Consider the following 21,063-nt stretch of genomic DNA (forward strand, 5'->3'; position numbering starts at 1 on the left):
CAAAATCTAAAAACCTTGGGTTTAACAATAACATTTTAGTTGTGACACAAAAGTCATGATTCATGAAAGAAAGAATTGATAAGCTGAGCTTCATTAAAATTAAAAATTTTGCTATGCAAAGGACACTATCAAAAGAATGAAAAGACAAGCCATAGACTAGGAGAAAATATTTGGAAAAGACATCTGATAAGGGACTGTTATCCTAAATATGCAAAGAACACTTAAAACTCAACAATAAGAAAACAAGCAACCCAATTAAAAAATGGGCTGGAGACCTTAACAGATACCTCACCTCACAAATATATACAGATGGCAAATAAGCATATGAAGAGATGATCCACACTCTATGTCATCAGGGAAATGCAAATTAAAGTATTACTGTACACCTATTAGAATGGACAAAATCCAGAACATTGACAATACCAAATGCTGGCAAAGATATGGCACAACAGAAACTCTCATTGTTGGTGGGAATGCAAAATTGTACAGCCACCTTGGAAGACACTTTTTACAAAATTAAATATACTCTTACCATATGATCCAGCAATTGCACTTTGTGGTATTTACCCAAAGGACTTGAAAATTTATGTCCACGCAAATATCTACACACAGATACTTATAGAATCTCTTAACTGACAAAAATCAGAGAAAATCAAGATGGTCCTTAGTAGTTTCTCACCTCCCTCATTAACTATGTTCTTAAATATTTAATTTTCTTTGATGCTATCATGAAGGTGTTGCATTTTTGATTTGATTTTTGGCTTGACTGTTACTGGTATATATGAATGCTACTGATTTGTGGGCCTTGATTTTGTATCCTGAGACTTTACTGAATTCATTTATCAATTCCAGGAGTCTCTTGGTTGAATCCTTGGGATATCCTAGATATAATATCATTTCATCAGAAAACAGTAATAATTTAACCTCTTCTGCCCCATTTGGACATCTTTATTCCCCCCTCTTGTCTGATTCTTCTGGTAAGGACTTCCAGCACTATGTTGAATATAAGCGGAGATAGTGAGCAACCTTTTCTGTTTCCAGTTCTAAGTGGGAATGCTTTCAATTTTTCCTTGTTCAGTATGATATTGTCTGTGGGTTTATCATATGTGGCTTTAATAATTTTAGGGTATGTCCCATCTGTGCCTATTTTGTTTAGAGTTTTTATCATAAAAGTGTGCTGGATTTTCTCAAATGCTTTTTCTGCATCTATTGAGAGAATCATATGGTATTTGTTCTTACTTTTATTTATGTGGTGAATTGCATTTATAGATTTGCATATGTTCAACCATCCTTGCATCTCTGGGATAAAATCTACCTGGTCATGATGAATTATTTTTCTGATGTGTTTGTTGGATTTGGTTTGCTAAGATTTTATTGAGTATTTTTGCATCTGTATTCATGAGGGATATTGGTCTGTAGTTTTCTTTTTTGTTGTGTCCTTTACTGGCTTTTGTATCAAGGTGATATTGGCTTCATAGAATGAGTTGGTGAGGATACCATCCTTAGTGTTTTGGAATAATTTCTGCAGTATAGGTATGAGTTCTTCTTTGTAAATTTGGTAAAATTCAGGGGTGAACCAATCTGGTTTGGGACTTTATTTTTGTTGGAAGATTTTTAATTGCTTCTTAAATTTCTGTGCTTGACATTGGTCTGTTTAGGAATTCTATTCCTTCCTGATTGAGCCTAGGGAGGTTGTGTGTTTCCTAGAATTTGTACATTTCCTCCACATTTTCTAGTTTTTGGCACATATATTTTTATTGTATTCAAAGATAACGTTTTGTACTTCTGTAATGCCTGTAGAAACCTCTCCTTTTCCATTTCTAATTGAGTTTATTAGAGTCCTTTCCTTTCTAGTTCTTGTCAATCTAGCAAGAGGGCTGCCAATTTTGTTTATCTTTTTGAAAAACCAGCTTTTGGTTTTGTTGATCTTCTGTATAGTTCTTTTATTTTCAATTTCATTTAGTTCTGCTCTGATCTTAGTTATTTCTTTTCTTCTGCTAGGTTTGACATTGATTTGCTCTTCCTTTTCCAGTTCCTTGAGACTGTTAGCTTGTTGATTGTGAGCTTTCTGTTTTTTGGATGTGAGCATTTAATACTATTAGTTTTCCTCTTAGGAATGCTTTTGCTGTATCACACAGATTTTTGATAACTTGTGTCCCCATTTTCATTTAGTTTGAAGAATCTTCTGATTTCCCTCTGTATTTCCTCCTTGACCCAATAGTCATTTAACAATAGATTGTTTAATTTCCATGACTTTGTGAAGTGGTGAGTGTTTCTGTTGGAATTGATCTCTAGTTTTATACCACTATGGTCTGACAAAATACATGGTACAATTTCTATTTTTTTAAATTTGTAGAGATCTGATTTGTGGTCTAGGATGTGATTGATTTTGGAGAAAGTTCCATGAGCTGATGAGAAGAAATTCCAAGAAGTTTCCAGTGTAGAAACTGTGAGTTGGGGGAAATTCTCCATATGCTTGGTGCTGGGCAGATTTCAGGGAGGGGCATCATGAATATGGAAGTCTGATGCGCCTACTGTCTGCTCAGAGATTTTTTTATTTCTCTGTGGCCCTGGGAACTGTTTCATCCTCATTTTTGAATTCTGGAATATCGCTGGTGATATTGCTGGTGAGGATCTCAGTGCTGTATATTGGTTTCTGTTGTTCTGTGCAGAGGGTGGGGGGAGTGAAGCCAGCTTGCCTCTACGCTGCCATTTTGGAACCAGAAATTCCTCTCTTGCTTTTTATTTATTTATTTATATTTACTTAAAGAAAATGTTTTCCTTAGAAAACAGATAGAGTAGGTAACACATTTATAAAATCTTTATTGTATTAAAGATAAAATGATAGGTGCTTTAAAGAGCTATCTAAGTCAATCTTTAAAATGCAATGAAGTAGGTTTAAATATCTCTATTTTACCAGTTAAAAGCATAGGAAATTAAATTAATCAAGTAACTTGCTAAGATCATAAATCAAACCGTATCTGTCTGATTCTGTTACCTCAGTCAGCATGAAGTATTACTATTGTTCTCAAAGCAGAGCATTAGTCTGTTTCCAGCAGATGCTTAATAACATTTAACAAATGTATAGACTGAGGTCCTGACTATGAATAAAATGTTACCTAGAAATCATACTTTCATTTACTCATAAAATCAATGAAAGTTTAGACAATTCTAAATTATGAGTGCCCATTTGTCTCCCTTTCTTTCCCTCCCTGCACCTAGTTAACTGTTATTCTTGAAAGTCACGTTGCCAATCTATTTAGACATGATGGGATCATGCTTTATGTCATGTTATAAAACTGAAATACAGAGAAATATGAAATTAAACCTGAAGTAGGTTTAATTTTTTCTTATGAAAAAAAATGACTTGTCAGCTTGTGTATAGAAGGATGAGTAGAAGTTTGTCTAAGAGAACAGTCAGGGAAGGGCATCCCCAGAGGGGAGAATAAAATTTATAAAGGCAGATAATTGTGAATGAATCTATTTTAAATGTTTTCTGAAGTCTTCTCCAAAATATGCATGGGGTTAATCATTTCTGCCTTCATTTTACTATTCTACATTTTATGTATTTTCATTAAATGTTTATTACATATTAATCATTTATACATTTGCCTCCCATCTTTACCTTTAAGCTTCATAAGAATAAGATGTACAAATCTTTGTAACTCCGGTGCTTAGCATAGTAAGCAGTCAATAAATACAGGCTCATTAAAAGTATAAGTCAATGAATGAATAAAAAATGTGAAGTAGTATCTTTAAGGGTTGGCAAGAAGGAGAGAGATAAAGTATTGCTGGGTGAATTTATGGCTTTGAGAAACCACAGAGGTAGGCTGGGTCTAATTGTTAATTCTACAGATGTTATACTAAGTAACTAAGTTATTTTAATTCAACCTAATAAGCAACAATTATTGAAAATCCTAAAGAAGCAGAGTAGTATTATGTGGTTTATATTTTGAAAAGATACTTTAGGAAGTTAATGAATTATGCCCATAACATTTTTATGACCTCGGTCTACATCCCCTCAGCCCACTCCAGAGGTCACCTTCAGGGAGTGTCTATATGCAGGGGGATCCCCATGTCCTCTGCCTGAGGGAAGTCTCTGGCCAAGGATGTCTGTTTGCCTACATGTATGAAACGGGCCAGAAGCATCTCATGATTAATGTTCCCAAGAACATCCACCAACAAATGTGGGCAGGATTTGGTATAAAAATATCCCAATTTCCTCTGCACCCCAGTGGGACAACTTGGATGTTGTTAGGCAACCCCCTTCCAAGGCCCCACAGTGTGCTAGAGACTCAGTTCTCCACAGTGGAGAACCACAGACACTCGGTAATTGGCTGCCCTTTCCTGTCTCACTTTCCCAGCACTTCCCAGGATCATCTTCCAAACAAATTGCTCATACTCAAACCTTTGTCTCAGTGTCTGCTATAGGGCAAATCCAAACTAGATAAAATTTTCTGTTTTCTCTTTTTCTAGTAGAAGGAAATTTTGAGGAGAGGCAGGTGATGGTATTTTTGTGCTGTATGTATATATATTGATGCGTATAATTAACTTACCAAAACACTTCAATTATTTTTTTACAAAGAGTTCTTATATTTTGGAAATTCATATTTATTAATGAATAAAAACAACAACAGGAAATAAACATTTACATTTTGGTACAGTGGGATACTACATTTTGGCAATATGCAATATTTAATTAGGTTAGTTTATGAAGTAAGACACAGAAAAATAAATACTGCACACTTTCACATGTGGGAGCTAAAAAAAAACGAGCTCAGAAGCAGAGAGTGTAATTATGATTATTACAGGCTGGGAAGGGTAGGAGAGAATGAAGGTTTGGAGAGATGGGTCAATAGATACAAAGTTACAGCTAGATAAGAAGAATGAGTTCTGCTGTTCTATAGCACTGTAGGGTAAATGGGCTTAACAATAATTTATTATATATTTTCACAAAGCTAGAAGAGAGAATTTTGAATATTCTCAACAAAAAGAAATGGCAAATCTTTGAGGTGATGGATGAATATGCTAATTATCCTGATGTGATTATTACACATTGTATACATATACCTCGGTCTGTAACCCATAAACATATACAATTATTACAAGACAACTAAAAATAAAAATAACATTAAAAATTTAAAAAGTAATATTTCAGGGAGAAAAGCCAATTTCAGTACAATTACATTAGTGAAATTTCAAAGCTTTGGAATATGGTATTTAGGGACACTAACATATGAGGTAAAACTGAAAGAAAAACAATGGAATAATAAATACAAAATTCAGAAGACTGATGACTTCTGGGGAAAGTAGAGGGAATGGGGTCAGGCCAGGATCCTGGGAACTCACAAGGCACTGGCATTGTTCTTTTCCTTAAACTGGGTAATGGGACACACGTGTTCAGTGTATCATAGTTCTTTATACTTTACACATTTCTAATTAAGATTATTTTCTAAATGTTTAATATGTAAGAAAAAAACTTTTTTTTTATAAAAGAAATCCAAAGGACAATGAAAAACAGCTTTCTGATGGTGTCATTAATATAGGATATTACTGAAACAAGAATTAAAATGTTTATATTTAGATAAAATATAGAATGATAAATAGTAAGCTAAATTTTTTCTCACTAATTAAGCATCCTAGTAATTATAGGTATTGTTAACGAACCCACACGGGGGGGTTAATGTTGCCCGCCACACAGAAAGCCACTTACTGAGACAGTGAGGACTGTTAAAGACGAAAGGATTTATTTCAGAGGACACATCAGCTGGGAGGGGGCAGTTATGAAGTGCCTCAAATCTGCCTCCGTGACCAACATGGTCAGAGAGTTTTCTCAGGCAAAATCGTGCAAGGCAAACAAGTACAGTGAAAAACCATTCTAGTACATATGTCCCATGATCAAAGAGTGGCAGATAGGTCCCTCCCATTAGTATTTTAATGATCTGGGGTTCATATTCATGGTTCTTGTGGCCTCGTGCCTGGGCTCAGTGTGTCTTTGAGCATGGTCTGTGGTGGAGTACTGCTTATCTTGTCTTCTCCAGACAAACAGGTAGTGTGAGGCTTTTATCTTGTCTTCTCCAGACAAACAGGTAGTGTGAGGCTTTGTAGGAGGTTTCACCATTCCTGGGAAAGAAGAATGAGAAAGAGAATGTATCAGGGCAACAGAAAGTTGTAAGGTTCTGGTGGCAAATCTTACTGAGAGTTCTCTGTCTATTTCTGCCTATTTTGAGACTGATGCTGCCGAGCTACCAGGGCTGAGATAAATCTTACTGTCAAGGTGTCTTACAGCTGCCAGCCCCAGACCTAACGTGAACATTGAAAACTCATTTGAAACATGAGGGAACTAAAAGTATTACTGAGAAAACCTTTTCTACGTGATGGAGCTGCTTACAATTTCCCCCCTTTTCTTTGTTCAGTCCTCAATCTAGGGAAATCAGGGTGCTGACCGATCTGCCTCTTTTCTGCTGAAGTAGAATGTAGTTGGGGCATGAGGATTGAAAGTTTTGAGCCTGTTGCTGAAAGTGCTCATGAGTCATAGGTGAATGATTGAAAGTCTCTAGTCCATTACTTGAGTATTTTTGCTTGTTTTGAAACAACACTTCAATCCACATTTAATTAATATATATGTAATGAGACAAATCAAGAAAATTAGTAGCAGGAAGCAAAGGCTAAATACTAAGATCTTTGCAGAAATAGAGTGAATATTCTGAGGAATCCAAGAGAACAGTTCTGAGAACCAATCTCCTTATCCTAGATCATCTTTGTTAATCCACTGTAACCGTGAAGTTTGTTTAACTTTAGCAACACATATTTTCACTTCTGTGGTGGTATTTATATCAGTGCACCATGAAGAATTAGCTATAACACAAACACTCCCTTGTTCTGTGAAAATATAGTGAAGAGCAATGTGATTATCAAGAACTACTTGAGCTAAAGAGTTTAAAGATTTTTGTTGAGCAGCTATTGCTAAGGCAGCTTTATTAGCAATCATTTGAAAGTTATAGATGGGTTACAAAGCATATGTTGGTGAGCTGTCACTCCTCATCAGGACAACAGAGTATACCCAAAGAAATAGTCATCTCCATCTGGGATTCCCCCTGGGAGGTACTATCTTGGGGCTCCCCAGATGGACTCTCTATCTAAAATTCCCCTACTTATCTGTGAAAACAATTTTAGTGAGTCAGTCCAACGAGCAACTTCAGATCTGTTATGGACAGAAAGGGAAGTTGTGAGGAGTCCTAGTAAACAAGTATCCCCCATTGACCAGCTGTCTAAGCAGTCATAAGCCCAAGGAGTTCTTTTCTTGTTTCTACAGATGAAAATATACCCAAGGGGTACACAAACAGTACCTGTTGCTGTTTGAAGGTTTATACAACCATTTTAAGGTAACATCAGGATTAAATTTTTAAACCAAGGATCTGTGTAAGGGATCCTGTCCTTCTGGGAGCTAACACGCTACTAGTTTCCCAAAGTCTTGAGAACACACAGCTTTTGCTGATGTACTATGGTACAGATAAGGGCCTCATGATCCTTGTCTGAGGGGTTAAAACATTTCTTAATAACATAATCTAAAAAGGGTGGTGCAAAAAAAGACAGTAATAGTTGAGTTTTTACAATCAGTGGTCAATCTAGAGAGACAGACTACCCAGTAGAAAGTACACTTGTGATAGTATGGGACCCTACTGTCACTTTGTACATAATGTCTGATGAGGGGCTGGGTAAGAAAGAAAAATGGAGTTTGTGAGAAGAGAGTTATTAGTCACACTCTGTAGGTAATCCAAGAGACAGGCTTATGTAAATTCCATGTGTAGAAGGGTATATTAGTGAAATTGCACACAGGGACAAGTATACGGTCAGAATGGTCTTGTACTGACCAAGATTTTGGATGACAAACTCAGCAGCCAGACAGGCTAGCAGAGGAGGCAATAGCTTGGGAAATTCTTACTAAAGAATTGTCTTGCCAGGCAAGCAAAAAGTCCCAAGGGACAATAAGATGCATAGGGTATATAATTTCATGTTACTTATCTCTTGTATGGGGGAGTAATTTTAGGTCCTCTAAGGGCTCACAAGTCAACTGCTTCTCCAGTCCCCCAGAAGGTGAGGAATCTATGGCTTAACTCTTGTGAGTTTACCTGTTGAGTGAGTTTTCAGAAGCACCTCAAAGGGGCTGATCCACTGTGGCTGTAGTTGATCTTCAGGATGCTGGTTTATCCAGGTTTTTCAGTAACACCTTGTCTCCTGGCATTATGGAATGAAAGGGCATGTCTGCTGGAAACTGGAACCTGTTGGAAGCAAACACAGAAATAGCAGTTAGTATATTACCAAACTGTTTTATATAGGAATGAGACTGCATCTGTGGGGATACAAAATCACTGGGTGAGCCCTGACTGGAACCTCTTAGGAATGGTCTCCCATATAAAATTTCAAAGAGGCTAAGTGCCAGCTTACTTCTGGGGACCACCCTAATTCTCAACAGGGCAAGTCATAACACTTTGTCCCAAGTTAAACTGGTCTCTTGACAAATTCTGGAGAGAGTCCTTTCTAAGGTTCTACTTATCCATTCAGTTTTCACCAAAGATTGGGGTCTCCATGATGAATACATTTTCCAATAGATTTCTAAAATTCTTGATCTTTCTTGGGTGATTTTGGCAAGAAAGCAGGCTACATTATCACTTTGGAGACTTGATGGAAGTCTAAACCTAGTAATAATGTCCTTTAAAAGGACATTAGTGACTTCTGATGTCCATTCAGTCCTGGCGGGTTAAGCTTTAACACATCCTGTTGGCTGGAAACCACAGCATACCCAGCTTTGTGTTGTCTGTGTTCCATGAAGCTATTCCCATCTGTGAACAATTCCTCATCCAGGTCTGACAAGGGCTTATCAGTCAAATCTGGGTGGCTGCAATATACTTGGTCAATGATTTGAATGTAATCATGAACTGGGAAGTGAGAGCCCATGGGCAGCAAGCTGGTAGGATTCGAGGTGGACACTGTCTTTAAAGTTACATTAGGATTATCTAACAGAGTACTTGATACTTGCCCAACCAGCCAGTTATCAACCAATAGCACCCTTCTGTTCTACTGGGGGTAACACATAATGTGCAGTATAAACAGTTACTGGCTGTCCAAGTGTAAACTTCTCAACTTCTGAAATATTACATGTAGCAGCTATTACTCTGAAAAAAGTGGGCTATTTTTTTTGCCACAGGTCACTTATGAGCTCCCAAAGTTTACGTTAATACCCGAGGTCCAAGCCCTTGTCTTTCTTGGATGAACAAATTGAAAGGCTTCTGCAAATGTGGAAGCCCCATTGCAGGGGCAGTCATCAGTTTTTCTTTAATAATAATAATAAAACAGCCTTTTGACATTCTCCTGTCCAAGTAAGGGGCTCCATTTTCCATTCTTTTAAGGCTTCATACAGAGGTTTGGCTGTTAGGCCACAGCTAGGAATTCAAATCTCACAAAATCCTGCCCTACCCAGGACTCCTTGCAGCTGCTTGTGAGTGGTGGGGACTGCTACCTGGTTTACAGCCTTCTTCTGATCTGGGAGGAGGTTTCCAGTTCCTAGAGACAATGCAAATCCTAAGCATTTGAAAATGAGCAGTGAGATTTGGGCCTTTTGGAGGACATTTTATATCTTTTGTCAGCCAAGAATTTCAATACAGTTACAGCATGTTGTCTTAAATCAGCTTAAATCTCCCTTGCAATCAAAATGTCATTTATATACTGCAAAATTGTTCCCTTTTCTGAAATTATTTTTCTTAAATCTCCAGCTAGAATTTTTTCAGATAGTTGAAGAATTTTTAAAGCCCTGAGAGAGGACATTCCAACAGTACTGACATTTGGTTTTAGTCCTTGAATCCTCCCATTCGAAAGCAGAGTTCTTGTGACTTAGAAGCAAGGGGAATGCAAAAGAAGGCATCTTTTAAGTTTATCACTGAAAACCAAGCAAAATTTCCAGATGGAGTGGTGAGAAGAGTATAAGGATTAGGTACCACATGATGAATGTTTTCCACTATTTCGTTTATAGTCTTCAGATCCTGAATAAACTGATATTCCTGAGTTCCAGGTTTTTCAATTAGCAAAACAGGAATGTTATAAGGAAAGTAACAAGGCCAGAGAAGTACATATTTTAAAAGCCCACATCTAGGCGTTCAAGACACTTCCTAGCTTGAAGCTTTAATGGATACTGCTTGAGCTGAGGGGGAGAAATTCCTAGTTTTACTCTGATATAAGCAGGGTCCATGTGTGTCATTCCAGGTTGTTTGGTGGCCCAGACCTCAGGGTTGACTTGATTGAGGACGTCAATGGGCAGCTTTTGAGGCACAACCTAGGAGGTGAGCAGAGCTGATTGTAAGCCACAGGCATGTTCTGGAAGAACTGCAATATGCACTTGCTTACTTTGAAAGGTCACTTGAGCCTATAATTTAGAGAGAAAGTCTGCACCCAGCAGGGGGAGAGGGCACTCAGGCATATAGAGAAAGCATGTGTGAGGAACGACTTCCCAATACCACAATTCAGTGTCTGGAGAAAATATTTGGGGAGGGTTGTCCAGATACCATGATCACCAGGATTGAGTTTCTGGTAAGCTTAGCCAGTTTAGGTTTAAAACTGAGTAGGTTGTACCAGGTATCAATCAGGAAATCAATTAGTATTTTTTTTTCACTTTTATGGTTATGTGGGGCTCCTGGTAGGAGATATTAATCACTGGCTATAATTCCCACAGATTCTGGGGAGCTCTAGGGACCCATCATTCCATATCTTCTGCGTTTAGCTCCATCAATTTCACAGTAGTTTCTCTGTCCCTCTTTTGCTGTCCTTTAGTCTGTTCATGGTTTATAAATCCCCTATAAGCCATATCAACCAAATGAGAGACGGCCAAAGTGAGAACACCCTCTAACTTCCATAACTTTTCTTGGATGATTGGATGACAGGCATATTTTGGCCAACAAAAGTCATATTAATTGACTTTGAATTATTAGGACTTTCCTATATCAGTATATTTCTAATATGCATTCATAATTTTTTCTAGGAAGGCTGATGGATTTTCATCTGTTTCCTGTCTTATTTCTTGAACCTTCTTCAGGATTTTAGTTTTAGGGACTCCTTTCCTAAGCCCAACGAGGATACAATCTCAAAAATGCTGACTGTTACCTTCTTCTCCATTGTTTGGGTTCCAGATGGGGTCATGTGTTGGGATGGCTAAATTAGCTCTAGTTCTCACATGGTTATTTGGGTCTTCCGCATGCAATTGGTCAGCTTCAACTTGAGTCTCCCAGGACAACGTAATCCTGTTTGGAGGTTAACAGTATGTTAAGCAGGCTCTGGACAGCTGCCCATGTGGAGCGACGTGTGGGGAAAATAGATTCAAATGGATCAGTTATAGGCTTTGGATCATTCCTGTAGACAGGGTTATTTTGTTTCCAACTGTACAAATCTACTACCCAAAGTGATCTACAGATTCAATGCAATACCTATTAAATTACCAACATCATTTTTCACAGATTTGGAAAAAAAAATTTTACACTTTGTATGGAATCAGAGAAGACCCCGTTTAGCAAAAGCAATTTTAGGCAATAAGATCAAAATGGGAGGTATTGATTTACCAGACTTCAAACTATACTAAAAGACTGTGGTTATTAAATCAGCTTGGTACTGGCACAAGAACAGAGACACAGACCAGTGGAACAGAGCTGAGAATCCAGATATAAAACCATCCTCATATAGCCATCTAATCTTTGACAGAGCAGGCAAAAACATACACTGGGGAAAAGATTCCTTATTCAATAAATGGTGCTGTGAAAACTGGATAGCCACATGTAGAAGACTGAAACAGGATCTGCACCTTTCACCTCTCACAAAAATCAAATCACGGTGGATTGCAGACGTAAACTTAAGATGTGAAACTATTAGAATTCTAGAAGAAAATGTGGGAAAAACTCTTATAGACATTGGCCTAGGCAAAGAATTTATGAAGAAGACCCCACAGGCAATCACAGCAACAACAAAAATAAATAAATGGGACCTGATCAAATTAAAAAGCTTCTGCACAGCCAAAGAAACTGTTACGAGAGCAAACAGACAACATACAGAATGGGAAAAAATTTTCACATGCTACACATCTGATAAAGGACTGATAACAAGAATCTATTTAGAACTCAGGAAAATCAGCAAGAAAAAAATCAAACAACCTTATCAAAAAGTCGGCAAAGGATATGACTAGAAATTTTTCAAAAGAAGACATAAGAGTGGCCAACAAACATATGAAAAAATGCTCAACATCTCTAATCATCAGGGAAATGCAAATCAAAACCACAATGAGATATAATAACTCCAGTGAGAAGGGCCTTTATAAAAAAGTCCCATATCAACAAACGTTGGTGTGGATGCAGAGAGATAGGAACACTAATACACTGCTGGTGGGACTGCAAACTAGTGCAACCTCTGTGGAAAGCAATATGGAGACACCTTAAACCGATACAAGCAGACCTACCATTTGATCCAGCAATCCCATTATTGGGCATCTACCCAAAAGAACATCTATAAAAAAGACATCTGCACTTGAATGTTTCTAGCAGCACAATTCACAATTGCAAAGATGTGGAAACAACCAAGTGCTCATCAGTACATGAGTGGATTAATAAAATGTGGTATATGTACACCATGGAGTACTATTCAGCTATAAGAAACAATGGTGATATGGCACCACTTATATTTTCCTGGATAGAACTGGAACCCATTCTACTAAGTGAAGCATCCCAAGAATGGAAAAATAAGCACCACATGTACTCACCATCAAATTGGTTTCACTGATCATCACATAAGAGCACATTTAAGAATAACATTAATCGGGTGTTCGGCAGATGTGGGGGGGGGAGGAGATGTGTGTATACATACATAATAAGTGTGATGTGCACCGTCTAGGGGATGGACACGCTTGAAGCTCTGATTCAGAGGAGGGGAGAGGAAGGGCAAGGGCAACATACATAACCTAAACTTTTGTACCCCCATAATATGCTGAAATAAAAAAAAAAGGAAGTGGGGAGGGGATGGAGGTACAACTACATGGTGAGTGCCAGGCGCACTGTCTGGAGAATGGACACATTTGAGGCTCTGACTCAGGGGGATGGGTGGGACATGGACAATGTATATAACCTGAGCTTTTGTACCCCTATGAAGAGCTGAAATTTTTTTTTTTTTAAAAAAGGAAGTGGTAAATGGGTTATAAAACAATATTAATCCAGCAGGTTGTCCATCCTCATTTACTCTTCCTATAGGGATCTGTGTCAAAGGAAATTGCCCTGCGCAGGAGGAGGGAGGACCGCAACCAAACTGTGTGCCCTGCTGGGTGTGTGAAGGAGAGACCATGTCCCCATGTTTCCCTTGACTATTCTCAGAGAAGGGAGCAAGTGAAGGATAGATGGCTGGAGGTGCCCGTGGATGTGGGGTAAGGAAGAACAAGGGCCAGAGCCATAAAGGGGCCAAGAGGGTTAGGAGAGCGGTCTCCAAAAGAAACCAGAGCTGCAGCCAGAGCCACCACTGTGGCCAAAGCTGCAGCCGGCACATCAGCCACAGCTTGAGCCTGAGCCAGCACAGGCACAGCCGGAGCCACTGCTGCAGCCGCCCAACGGTCTACTTCAACACGGGCACTTTCTTCTGCTGGCGAGACACGGTCTCAGATCTGGCTGCTGCTTCCCCAACCTTCTTGAAGGCTTCTGTCCTCTGTGTTAGAATCTTACATTTAATTGGATCTGCCTTGTTCTGATACAGAAGCATAACAGACTGTACATAAGGGATTTTGCTCCATTTCCCGGCAAAGTGACAAAACAAATCTAATTGGAGAATAGGATTGTAGCTCAATGAGCCATTCAGGGGCCATATTTACACAGACCTACGAGAGTACTGGGGCCAGGCAGTATCACACAAATACACCATTTTTTCTTTATAGGCTCATAGCCATATTCAGACTAGTTTGTAAAAGATGGTTGGATCAAATTGTTTTTGACAAAGTTGGGACTTGTTCACATGACCAAACTTTAGTTGCCCCATAGGCAATGTCATGAAAACTATGGACTAAAATTTTGGGTAAAGCAGCTTTCGTGGCAGTTTGAGTTTTTTTAAAAAGGCTTCTGTAATTTTTTTTTTTTTTCCCTTTCAGTTTCAAATGAGGAACTGGCTGCTCCCAGCTGGCCTTGCGTTTGTGATAATATAGTTCAGTGAGCTCCATCTCAACACCTGTAACTTAGACATCATGGCTTCAGCAGGGAAAAGATAGGCAGTTTAAGAAACTTTGCATTTTAACTCCACAGTGCCAGATCGACCGTTTGAGCTCTGAAATCTTCTTGATGTAATTTGCCCATCAGTTCAAACATGTGCACAAAAACAGAACATAATATGTGGAGACCAACTGGAGTCCTAGAAAACCTGGCATCTCTTTAAACCTTCTCACAGGCAGTACATTTATATGTCACATACTAATATAGATAAACACTCAATTACAAAGTAAACTTTAAAAGGTTTCAAACAGAAACCTGGGAAAAACACATCAGACAAAACAAAAGCCAAAACAAATACAGTACTTTCAAACAAATATTTATAGAGGGAGACGGGAGAGAAGTTTTCAAGAATCTTATCTCAAACTGTTACCACAAACAACCTGTTCTAGGTCCAAATGGCATGAAAGCCGAAATGGCAGTGACAGAGGATTCCCAGGCCACAACATTCACATTTACAGATGGAATTCTTATTTCCCATATCACACACACAAACACACACACCAGATGGACTGCAGTTCCAACAAATAAGCCTAAGGAGTGCCAGATACAAACAGTCACAGGTCCTACCCTGCGGAGTGGTTGAGGCCTGCAGTCCAAACAGGAACTCTGCAGGAATCCCCCAAATGGAGAGAGGAGTTTTAGGTCCTACTCTCCCAAATGGCTGAAGCTCCCCACCCAATGGGAATTCCAGAGAACCTCCCCAGAGGGAGAGATGAGTCTCTCCGATATGCGGTACCTTCAAAGAGCTCTCACCTGTCCAGATGCAAATGCCAAAATCCAAAAGTCAAAGGTCCATTTGTCCCTGACAATCAGGGATGCATTTGGGGCTGGCAACAGGGAAATCAGTGGGAGAAACCCAACCAAAACCAACCTCTGCAGAAACTCAGCCAGGCAGCTGCTACGGAGCCTTTAAAGTCTCTCCCCACTCCTTGGCCACCAATCCACGAGGAACGGATCCTGGATGAGTCCCCAAGTGGGTAACAAACCCACAAGGCGGGGTTCGATGTTGCCTGCCACAAAGTAAGCCAGTTAATGAGATAGCAGGGATTGTTGAGGAGGAAAGGATTTATTTCAGTAGACATGTCAACTGAGAGGGGGTTATGAACCCCCTCAAATGAACCTCCCCAACCAACATGTTTTTTTCTAGAGGTGAAATGAATAATGCAGGAGGGGTGGGAGCATCAGTGCATGTTTGGGGTGGAGTGCAGGGCATGCAAGTGCAGTGAGAAATCACGCGAGTACCTATGTCCCATGATCAAAAAATGGCAGATAAGCACCTCCCAGGGTGGGGATTTTAGTATCATAATAAGCTAGGGGTTAATATTGGCGGTTCTCTCAGCCTTTTGCACAGGCCAGTGGGTCTTTGGGCACGGTCTGTGATGGAGTATTACTTACCTTTTCTTCTCCAAACAGGCAGTGTGAGGCTTTGTAGAAGGTTCCACCATTCCTGGTAAAGAAACTCAAAAGAGAATATATCTCTGCCTGTTTTCTGCCTATTTTGAGACTGTAGCTGCTAAGTTACCAGGACTAAGATAAATCTTACTGTCAGGGTTACTAACAGCTGCCAGCCCCAGCCACAATGTGCACATTGAAAACTCATTTGAAATGTGAGGATATTAAAATTTTATTCAGAAAACATTTTCTATCTTATGGAGCCAGTTACACTATTATTTCCCCCTTACCCTATGTGAAGTAATGAAAAATATAATGATGATTGTAATGCTATTCTCTCAGGTCGGATAATTATTTTTGTAAAGGTATAGACAATATTCTTAACAAAAAAAGAAAAATTACAAAATCAATGATTGAAAACATTATTTCTGACTGGTTACTTATTCATTTAAATCAATTTGATTTAGAACAAATCATCAGGGCCCCTGGAGAGCAGGGAATAAACAAAATGGCCCTTGACCCCTGTGCACAGGCCTTTGAAAACCCCCTTCACAATCCTCTCGATGCATGTCAGTGGCCATGACCTTAGTTTGGGTTTAGCATGCCCATCACAGGTGCCCACGTCGGCTGCCCTCATCGTCACTCTGCTCCCTGGAGGCCCTGTAGGGAAAGCCAAGCATATAAGTGACATCCAGAATAGGCGTCAGTTTTGTCACACATTCAGAAAGTAGCTAAAATAAATGATAACTAAAGAATACAGAGACACCTTGCAGAAATTTTGGAGGGGAACAGAGAAGACTTAAAAGAAATCAGAATCCACCTAGGGTTGGGTTTTGGTTATCAAACTCTTTTAGTAAACAGAGAAGCCAAGAACACACAGTGACAGCTTGGACCTAGTACTTTTCCCTGGTTGTGTGAAGCAAGACAAAGCCAAGTCCAGCTTTTCCAACACAGAATCACAGCACAGTCACTGCTCCGTGGGTCACCCACCTAAATTCTCTTCTGATTCACATACTGCCTGTTCACAGCCAGGGACTGTTTCCAGGTCTAAGCCCAGTGGGCAGGGTTTAGAAGGGACACAGCACAAGTACCTCTGCTTTGCCTGTAAGAGACCTGCCTCAGGAGCTGGCCAGATGTCCTTCTCTTTACAGCACTTTATGCTATAGCAGTAACAGAATCCATCTGAAGCCATGGGGATGCACTTCTTCCACTTTTTCAACAACTCTGAGAACAATAAGATGAGGGTTAATCCAATGCAGGCATTTGAAGACACAATAATTTGCCAAGAGGAAGAAGTGTCAGTGTGGGGTGGGGAGAGCAGGAGAGGATGGGGGAGGATGAAGAAAATAAAGGAGAAGCAGAAGGTCCATGGGAAAAGTCCCATCCCTCCATCTTGAGCACTACCTTGTCCTCAAGAGAGAGCAGGTCCAGAGTTAGAAAACCAGCCTGAGAGTCTTCTTCATTCTGCCATTCACTTTTTAAGTGTCCTTGGACAAGTTACTTTAACACTTTGAGTCTTAGTCTTCATGACGTAAAATGGAGATATTAATAATAACACCTGTGTTGTCGAGCTCAAAATATTTGTGAGAATGAAAATATGGTGTGGCTTTAACAGCCTCATCCATTGGAGCAACTTCCTATTCAGGATGCTCCAGGAGGAAGTCATTGAGTGATAAAAGGTATGCCAGCTGGGCTGGGTCAAGATTATCGATGTCCGTTAACAGGGACTGTATGCTTGTCTTCCAGTGCCCCAGGTCCTTCGCCACATCGGGGAATGGAGCATAAACATCCTCATTTAGCTCACATTCCAGGCTCTCTGCTGAGAAGGAGTCACTCAGTTCAAAGTGAGAAGTGTCTGTGACAAAATCAAACCATGATTAACACTTTTACTGAGCACAAATACAGCCCATACTGCCTTAGAAACAAATTATGGTGCTTAGTTTAATTCTCTTTTCATGTGGAGTATTCAAATTCCTTTCTTGAATACACTCTGAAGAAGGAAAGGATCTTTTACCCTCATTCCAAATGTTCGTACAGAATACGAGAAGAAACACCTGTTGGGGTATACTAGATTTATCTCAGGACCTGATGAATGGGCTTTCCTTAAGTAAGATTTTCTCAAAGCAATGAACATGTCATAAGGCCAAGAAATGGTGAAAAATAGGAAGGAATTAATGCCAGATATGCCTAGATTCTGAAAAAGACTCTGCCTTCTAACATGGATTGCTGGTTGTTATACATAACTAACCTAGTCTTGGGGAAACCATTCACTAACCTTAACAATTTCTCCTTTACAAAGTTCTGAAATACCCATTACTTTATTTAATATTTATAATAACCACAAAGAAATTTTTATCCACATTTCATAAATGAAAATATTAATTTTCAGAGGCTTAGAATAATTGGCCCTAGAACACACAACTAGTAGCTGGTGGTACAGGAATTCGTATTCTAGAAGGTTGTTTGTCTTTGAATTTAGCATCTCTCTACCCCAAATGATGTGAGTTGTTTACAAACCATCTCATAGCACATTAGAATTCTGAAAAATACCTCAGGGACCAGTAAAAGGATGGAAAGCAAGGGGGGGAAAAGACAGGCCTGCCTCTACTACCTCTGGGTTTTTTTATTCCAGTTTCAACCATAGCACATCCTACTGTATATATTAGGGATCCTCGTAAAGTTTTATTTAAAAAAATGGTTCAAACCATCCTACCATTGCATGCTGTCACCAATAACTTCATTATATACATTTGTTAGCCCTACCACAATATGACCACGCCCTGACCCATTAGCAGGCCTTTTAGGAGAGGATCAGAAGCCCCGGGCTCTACTGACCCAGGACAGAGGTTCCCTTCACCTCAGCTGCCAGGGGCTCCAGCAAAACCATTGCCCCAGCATCTTCACAGACATATGTCTATTTTTCACAAAAAACCAATCCAATTATTGGCAATACCTGAGGAATTTTTTCTAGTACAATGTGTCCCTGAAGATTCTCCATACAGGGACGTGACTTCTTCTCCAAATACTGTTTGACATTTCTGAAGCATGAATTGAAAGAGCAGCGTAACCTATACAAAGATAGACAAAATGAGGTGCTAGTTCTCAGATAACATGTCTATAAATCCCATTTCATATCTGAATGTATGTCATATCTTCAAACATGCCATAAACTGCCAGGTACTATAGGACTGAAGTTTTTAAGTAACTACTGTATTATTAACACTTCCATGTTTTTAGATGAGGACACTGTGGGTCGGAATCACTGAATTTGGCCAAAATTATGCATCCAGCAAGTGGTGGGGCTGAGAATTGCACCTTGGCTTGCTTAACTCCAGTGTCCCTTTTGTTGGTTTTGCCTCATTTAAAGTTTACAATCATACTAGCTGCTTTCTTATCACTCTTCGGTTTAAGTTAGTCATACTGTTTATACTCTTTAAAGTGAAAGGAGAAGTAAAATCAATTGTTATCACTTTTCTTCTTGACAAATCTTTTTTTTTTTTTTTTTTTTTTTTGAGACAGAGTCTCGCTCTGTTGCCTGGGCTAGAGTGAGTGCCGTGGCATCGGCCCAGCTCACAGCAACCTCAAACTCCTGGGCTTAAGCGATCCTCCTGCCCCAGCCTCCCGAGGAGCTGGGACTACAGGCATGCGCCACCACGCCCGGCTAATTTTTTCTATATATATATATTTTTTTTTTTAGTTGGCCAGATAATTTCTTTCTATTTTTAGTAGAGACGGGGTCTCACTCTTGCTCAGGCTGGTCTCAAACTCCTGACCTCGAGCGATTCACCCGCCTCGGCCTCCCAGAGTGCTAGGATTACAGGCGTGAGCCACAGCGCCCGGCCGACAAATCACTTTTGTATAGTCTACCAGGATAGAATGAAACACCCCATAATTAGTATGCTCTAATTTAGAAGTGTATTTCAGCTAGTTAAGAAATGGTCTAGTAGAATTAATATCTCAAATTCCATTTTCAAAATGGTGATGCAGTCCCCCAGAGCAGACAAAAATAACATTCCTTACCTTTCTTGCCAATTGATTTTCTGATTCTGGGCCACAGGAAGTAGCAGGCCAAAGGATCATGGGAGCCACACATGCTGCCAGGTTCGATGAATCCATCTGATTCGATGCAGAATTTTTCTCAATATTGTATAGCAAGGCAAATAAATAGTTTAAAAGCACGACATTTGCTCTTGGAAGTTTCTCTAAGAGCCTAAAGACAGAAAAATGCACTCTTTACACAGGACATTTTTTTTTAACTTGTAAAGACAGGGAACTCTAACTTTGCATAAGGAAGAGGGCAAATCAAGAACCCAACTCAGATACAAGAGCTTCACTTAACATGTACCGAGCAAAGTGAGGATGCCTGAAGAGGAGAACATAAGCACTTGGGATTTACTTTTTCCATACTTCTACACTGTCTTCACAACCCAATGAAAATGTGAAAGAATGCAGGAAAAATACCATTAAAAAATGAAAACCTGCCTGAAATATTTCCCTGAAACTGGTAGAATGTGTTTAAACTTAGGCAAATCCTCTAACAATTCAGAATAATCTCAACCAAAACCCACAAAAACTTTTCTGATAAAATTAAGCAGCAATTAAATTGTAAAGTTCTCCTTTATTTCCACGTAGCAACTCAGGAATGTTGTCTCTTGGTGAGAACTCAAACCTCAGCTATAAAGACTTCCAGGTTCTTTCTGAGAGTTTATGCTCTGCTCCACCATCTTCTAAGGTTGATTTTGTCCCAAATCTCCACTCATTAGGATCACTTTCACATATAAGTCAAACTTATAGTAGTATGTTTTCCACTGTTCTCATTTGGTAATTGATAAGGGATATTTAAATGATTATTCACCAAAAATTACTATTACTACTATTCAGAAAACATGTATAAGCTGATATGCATGATTGTTGCTGTTTTCTATAAGAATCTGCAACCTGGTGATAACAAGTTAGTGCGACTCCTGATGCACAAATAGCAGAAAAGCCTTTCTTCACCGTAATAGACTGACAGTAAGTACAGTTTTTGTAAGGATTAATTGTGAAGGACTTTGAAATAGACCAAAAGATTTCTGGGTGTATTTGATGGAAAATAAGACATCCAGAAAATGCTTCTGGGTTATTATGGGGTCCCTAAACCTTTTCACAAGGGCTACTTTACAATTGTGTAAGTTGCAGATAACTGATAGCAGTGTACATGACACTTGGCTAAAGACTTGAACATTCTGGCTGGTGGAGAGGCAACATATTTATCTGCACCCTTGCCCTGGTAGAAAAGGCCAGTTTTGTATCTTTTTGTAAATTCATTTTCAGTATTTTTGGCTCAACTTGGTTGAACACAAAAGTTGTGGTAATTTGCAATTTACAAAGATGGCTGTAACATCCTCTTGGTTCC

At 39.3% G+C, this 21,063-nt stretch overlaps 1 long non-coding RNA gene across 1 annotated transcript; it reads right to left on the reverse strand.

Annotated features, from left to right (window-relative positions):
• Positions 1 to 5,731: 5,731 nt before the first annotated feature.
• LOC123641585 lies at positions 5,732 to 15,736 on the reverse strand. Its single transcript, XR_006736318.1, has 5 exons — positions 15,672 to 15,736; positions 15,148 to 15,286; positions 11,155 to 11,291; positions 8,133 to 8,282; positions 5,732 to 6,123 (listed from the first exon to the last, which is right to left on the reverse strand). It is a non-coding gene; the product is annotated as an uncharacterized LOC123641585 (long non-coding RNA).
• Positions 15,737 to 21,063: the final 5,327 nt, after the last annotated feature.

This window comes from Lemur catta, chromosome 7 (genome assembly GCF_020740605.2).
Source record: "Lemur catta isolate mLemCat1 chromosome 7, mLemCat1.pri, whole genome shotgun sequence".
NCBI lineage: Eukaryota > Metazoa > Chordata > Mammalia > Primates > Lemuridae > Lemur > Lemur catta.